At 44.6% G+C, this 6692-nt stretch overlaps 1 long non-coding RNA gene across 1 annotated transcript; it reads right to left on the reverse strand.

Moving 5' to 3' along the window:
• Window positions 1–2519: 2519 nt before the first annotated feature.
• LOC109704918 lies at window positions 2520–5389 on the reverse strand. The gene is made up of 3 exons (XR_002214528.1): window positions 5353–5389; window positions 4500–4705; window positions 2520–2780 (listed from the first exon to the last, which is right to left on the reverse strand). It is a non-coding gene; the product is annotated as an uncharacterized LOC109704918 (long non-coding RNA).
• Between the last annotated feature and the right edge of the window lie 1303 nt (window positions 5390–6692).

Here is a 6692-nt window from a genome sequence, read left to right on the forward strand (position 1 = left end):
TTTTCGGTATATTACATTCTCCACCCCTTAAAAATAATTTCGTCCGCGAAATTACGCATATCTTAACTCGTCGATTCAAATAGATGCGGATACTCTCTCCGCATTGACTCCTCGAGCTCCCAAGTGGCTTCTCGCACAGCATGGTTGCTCCATTGGACTTTTACATACAGAATCTTGCGACTTCGCAACTTCTTCACTTCTCGATCGAGGATGCACACCGGGTACTCCTCATAAGACATATCCTCACGTAACTCTACGGGCTCATACTCCAACACATGTGTCGAATTGCGAATATACTTTCGGAGATTGGACACATGGTAAACATTGTGAACTCCCGCGAGTCTCGGTGGTAGTGCGAGCTTGTATGCCACCGTACCCACACGCTCTAATATCTCAAACGGTCCGACGTATCGGGGGCTTAACTTCCTACGGACTGCAAATCGTTTTACTCCTCGCATTGGCGATACTCTTAAAAATACACGGTCTCCAACCGCAAACTCTAAATCTTTTCTCCGCTTGTCGGCATAACTCTTTTGCCGAGATTGCGCCGTCGCTAACCGTTGACGGGCAAGGCGAACCTTCTCTTCCGCCTCCCGCACTACATTCGGGCCAAGAGCCGTTCTCTCGCCCATGTCACTCCAATGGATAGGAGAACGACACTTACGTCCATATAGTGCCTCAAAAGGTGCCATCGCTATACTCTCTTGGTAGCTATTATTGTAGGCGAACTCCGCCATAGGCAAGAAATCATGCCATCCTCCTTTATAATCTAGCACACACGCTCGAAGTAAATCCTCAAGGATTTGTATCGTCCGCTTCGACTGTCCATCGCTCTGGGGATGAAACGCTGTGCTAAAGTCGAGCCGCGTGCCTAGCGCGTCTTGTAAGCTCTTCCAAAAATGGGATGTGAACCTGGGGTCGCGATCCGATACGATCGACACTGGAACCCCATGAAGTCTCACAACCTCGTCGAGATAGACTTGAGCTAACTTGTCTCCCGACCACGTAGTATGTATCGGCAAAAAGTGTGCCGACTTTGTCAATCGATCCATTATCACCCATATCGCATCGTGTCCGCCTTGTGATCGAGGAAAACCGGTAACAAAGTCCATCGCTATATCTTCCCATTTCCACACGGGTATTAGTAGACTTTGTAGCTTTCCCGCCGGAAATCGGCGCTCTGCTTTAACTTGTTGGTACGTTAAACATTGCGCCACGTACTCCCCAATATCTCTTTTCATACCCGGCCACCAATAATGTTCTTTCAAGTCCTTGTACATTTTAGTGCCGCCGGGGTATATACTATAAGGGGATTGATGCGCTTCTTGTATAATCGCCCTTCGTAACTCATCATCCTTAGGCACACACCAACGTTTTCGAAATCGAAGCGCGCCGTCTGCTCCAATGCCAAAATCCTCAGCACTACCTTTTTCAACTTCGCCTACCTTTTGAAGATAAGGATCCGAAGCCTGTAACTCTTTGATTCTCTCAAATAGGGTCGGTTCCACAACTAATGCGGCAAGTGTAGCCGGCACTCCCGGCGCTACCATTTCCAACCCAAATCTTTGCATTTCCTTTTGTAACAGCGGTTGGGGCGTAATCGCCATCGCTAAGTTTTCCGCCGATTTTCTACTTAGAGCATCGGCCACAACATTGGTTTTCCCCGGGTGGTATAGTATAGTGACATCGTAGTCCTTCAACAATTCCAACCACCGCCGTTGGCACATATTTAACTCTTTCTGGGTGAACAAGTACTTGAGACTCTTGTGATCGGTGTATACCTCACAATGTTCACCATACAAGTAATGTCTCCAAAGCTTTAGCGCAAAGATCACCACGGCTAACTCGAGGTCGTGAATCGGGTAGTTCTTCTCATAGCTCTTTAATTGGCGCGATGCATACGCAATGACTCGCCCATTTTGCATTAATACACACCCGAGACCAATATACGAGGCATCACTGTACACTACAAAGGTCTCCCCCGGAGTCGGCAAAGCAAGAATCGGGGTCGACGTCAACCTGCTCTCCAACTCTTCGAAACTTCGATCGCAATCGTCGCTCCACACATATCTTACTCCTTTATGCGTGAGGCGCGTTAGTGGAGTGGTTATTTTGGCGAACCCCTCCACGAACCGCCGGTAGTAGGCCGCCAGTCGAAGAAAACTGTGGATCTCCGCTACATTCGTTGGGCGAGGCCAATCCTTGATCGCCTCTACTTTCTTCGGGTCTACCGAAACTCCGTCGCTCGATACCACATGACCCAAAAATGTGACCTCCTTTAGCCAAAAGTCACACTTCTTTAACTTTGCATAGAGCTTCTCCTGTCTGAGTATTTGCAACACCGCTCTCAGATGCTCTTTGTCACGCCCCGAGCTCCGCCTATTTGGTCGGATTTGGGCTCGTCGACAGACCGCCGAACGGACAGAGCTTCCCCTGTACGTTCTAGGCGTCAACAATCTAAACACTGCAATACAAGAGGTTCCAACCAGGAACTGTAGCAAGTATGTAGATTGCATATGTATCGAAAACATAAAGTGCAAACTATGCTATTACAAGCATTCATCTCAGAGATTCTTTTACATTTACAATATTTTACATTTACATAACCACATATGCTTTTAAGTTAATACGAAACTTATACAAATTACTACAATTTTATTTCTTTCCATTTGAACTCTGAACTTGACCTCTTCAGGGTGTTGCTATCTCAGTCTCAGTGGTGGGGCGCTATCTACGAAGCTACGCCCTGTCCTCGCGCCGCCGCGCCGCTCGCGTGTAACCTGTACCCCCAAAACAACACGGGGGTGAGAACTATATAAATATAGTTTCCAGTGGGTACGGCCACCCAAGAGAAGAGCTCGACCAGCTCGACCCACCAGGTCCAAAGGAGGCAACAGTAGGTTAGTTCAACAAATAGATAGATAGATATTTAATGATGCAACAAATAGAACCATACCTTGCCTCCCTGCTATGCACTATGCAATACCTGTAAATCATGAAAGTAGCTTACTTGATTCTACTTTATATCATTAGCCATTCTTTACTTGTAGCCGTTTTATTCTTTCTTAGCTAGTTTCATTCATTAGCTATTTTCTTTATTCTTTTCTTTATGCTTTATTCTTTATTCTTACTGTACTCACTGGCGATTCTTTCCTAAGGTTACTTTACCTTAGCCATCTAGCCACTCGACTCGGTCTTGAGTCAATCAACCGCGGAGTACTGCGTCAAGTCAGGCTCGAGGTGAAGGACGTCTCACAACACCTCAGCCTTAAGTCCACGCGACACTAGGTCCATCACAGGGAGAGGAGAACCGTCGATCCCCGTGACCTTAAGTCGCTCAAGCTCAATGGGCGAGGAGAACCGTCAAACCCGTTAGCTCCGGGAGAGGAGAACCGTCAATCCCGTTGAATCACTACTGGGAGAGGAGAACCGTCGATCCCGTAGTTTCGATTCACTTCACTTGTTTCATGGCATACCGGGAGAGGAGAACCGTCAATCCCGTTGAATCACTACCGGGAGAGGAGAACCGTCAATCCCGTAGTTAAGATTCTATTTCTGCCATCACACCATTCCTAAGGATTCCGGAATCCATTTCACAACTTAAGGGTTTACTCACTGACCCTATGTTGACGACCTTCTTAGGTCTATACTATTCACTTTCTAGTGGTCCTATTGCCACTATAATTCACAACTTCATTTACTTTTTATCGAGTGTTTCATTACATCATAACCTAGGTTCGTTTACACTAGGTTTAATATTCTTTCTCCTAGATCTCAACTCTAGGTTAACTTACTTGACCTAGGGCCAATGACGCTAGGTTAATGTCCGACCTATGTTCAATAACACTAGGTTCATGCCACTCGATCTATACATCACCCTAGGTGTTCTTGCCTAGGTTCATAGTTCACATGTTCTCATGTATCTTGTTACCGTTGAGGTTTCTAATCAACGAGAATTATCGATATTCATATAGCTTGAATTATAGTATATTCATTTTCATATGTGTTTGGATATAAGCATCAAACCTTCATATTCACAAGTATTAGCTTTCATGTATCAACAATTATACATCTAACATGGTTATCAATACATTCACTTTCATATATGTTTAGACATAGACGTTAAACATTCATATTCATAAGCCTTTAACACTAGCTTTCATGTATCATGTATCAACAATTATGTTTACTTTAGCATTTGTATTCACATTTCGACAATTTTATTCATATGTATCTAGCGTTCAATATCCATGTGCATCTAGCATTCATATGGCATTCATATTCATACTCATATTCATATTCATATTCCTATTCATATTCACTTAGCATTCACATTCACATGGATCATCTAGCATTAACATACGCCCACACTCATATAGGCCTACTTGTATGCATTTAGCATTCATATGTCAACAGTTATCGTCATATATGCGTCAAGTGAAACTATGATTTACTTTGGCATGGAAGTGACCTAATCACTTCGGTAAAGCACAACCCACCTTTCTTTGATGCCGGAATGGGAGAAATGCGCTTCTAGCGGTTTCCCGAGAATCGCGACGCGCGCTCGTGACTATCGACGCCGAAAATCTTCTTTTGGCGATATCTTCGCGTAGGAGCGACGGATTGCCGAACCGATTTCGCCAGCGCGTTTCTTTTACCCCCAATTAGCTTTGTACGCGGTCAATTTCGCGATAGCGCTTCTATCCTGCAAAAGTGCATTATCGGGGTCAGTTTTTATAAAAACCCCTTTCCAATGCAATTTTCATAATTACATAGCGTAATTCAACCCTTATTAGCCCACGAACCTCAAAACAATGAGGAAAAACTGTCCAAATACTTTGATCCCATTTTTCTCTCTTTCATTTCCTTTCTTTCATTTTTCTTCTCTTTCTTTCTTTCTTTCTTTTCTTTTCCTTTCTTTCTTTCTTTCTTTTCTTTTCTTTCCCCTGCAGCAGCTGCTGCTGATGCTGTTCCTGCTGCTGCTGACAGCAGCTGTGTGCAAGCTGCTGCTACTGCTACTGCTGTTAAGCTGCTGCTGCTCCTGCAGCTGCTGAAGCTGCTGCTCAGCAGCTTCTGCTACTGCTGCTGATCCTGCTGAGCTTCAGCAGCAAGCCTGCAGGGCTGCTGCTGCTAATACTACTGCTGAGGCTGCTGCTGCTACTCCTGCTGCTGACTACTCAGCAGCAGGCTGAGCTGAAGCTGCTACTCAGCAGCTTATGCTGCTGCTGATGCTGACTGCTTGCTGCTGCTCCTGCTGACAGCAGCTGCAGCTGCTGCTGATGCTACAACCAGTAGCTGCAGGGAGAGAGCTGAGAGGGAGAGAGATGACAGAGAGAGAGGTAACAAACTCACCTCTTTATCTTCTTTTTCTTCTGTTTCTTCTCTTTTCTCTTCTCCTCTTTCTCTCTCTCTACGTATGTAGGCTGCAAGGGTGGATAAGGATGGAAGGGAGAGCCTGGCAGCAGGTTAGTGGAATTCCACTAACTTGTCCAATTTACCAAAATGCCCCTCGACTTATCCGTTTCACAACTCAGATCAGATACCCTTCGCAGGCCCTTCCGAAAGTCCGATTGAGCTCAAATTTGGCAGGCATGTTCGGTTTTACTTAACAAGTCTACTGAAATTTTAACATTTCAGTTTCGACCCTGTTTGGTCACTGCGAACTGTCCCGAACTGTAATCTTTATCAGATAACTTCCAGATGCTATTTCTCTCTCTACAGATGTCAGAAAAATCTGAAACTTCAAATCTAGCCTCATAAAAATGTTCCTGACATCTCTGCCAATTTTCATAATTTTCTAACACTGTGCATTTTCTGCTAATTTTCTCAGTCCCGTTCTTTACAGAAAATTCTAAAGTTTCCGTTTTCACTCCGATTTCACCCAAACATGTCCAAAAGATACCAAGGGACCTTCACAAGCTACCAATCCAATTTGGAAGCAATTCCTTTGCATTTTGACATTATTGGAGCCGAATTAGCAATAGAATCAGCTCCAATTTCATTATATGGCAGAAATTTCTCCTTTTTGCACTACCACTTCGCACTGAACACTTCAAAACCCTTTGAAAGCACACCCTTGGCTTTTCCAAAACCTCACAATTGATTCGGAGATACCACAATTTATCCTCACGCCTTACTTTAATTCTTTTAATCAAAGTTAGCGTCGGAAATCCGAAATTCTCTTTATATTTCGTTTCGCGCCCAATTTGCGCCGAAACACTTATTTATCTCCAGAATTCATTCACACGCATCACAAATCACTCGCGGATGATGTCCAACTAGCTCAATCCTCACTTTGACCCTCTAGGTCAAAGTTGACATCGCAACTCCAAGTTTCCATATGTTACACTCTTCATGCTCATCTTCACTTTTCGAGTAAACCAACACGTCGTCTATAAATACCACGACGCATCGATCCAACAATGGCCTAAAGACTCGATTTATGAAGTCCATAAATGCTGCCGGGGCGTTAGTGAGCCCAAACGGCATTACCGTGAACTCATAATGGCCATACCGCGTACGGTACGCCGTTTTGTGCGCATCCTTCGGCCTGATCTTTAATTGATGATACCCCGACTGGAGATCAATCTTCGAATACACCTTGGACCCTTGCAACTGATCGAATAGATCATCAATCCTTGGCAACGGGTACTTGTTCTTTATCGTCACTTTATTCAACTCGCGATAATCTA

The sequence above is a fragment of the Ananas comosus genome, unplaced genomic scaffold (genome assembly GCF_001540865.1).
Source record: "Ananas comosus cultivar F153 unplaced genomic scaffold, ASM154086v1, whole genome shotgun sequence".
Taxonomy (NCBI): domain Eukaryota; kingdom Viridiplantae; phylum Streptophyta; class Magnoliopsida; order Poales; family Bromeliaceae; genus Ananas; species Ananas comosus.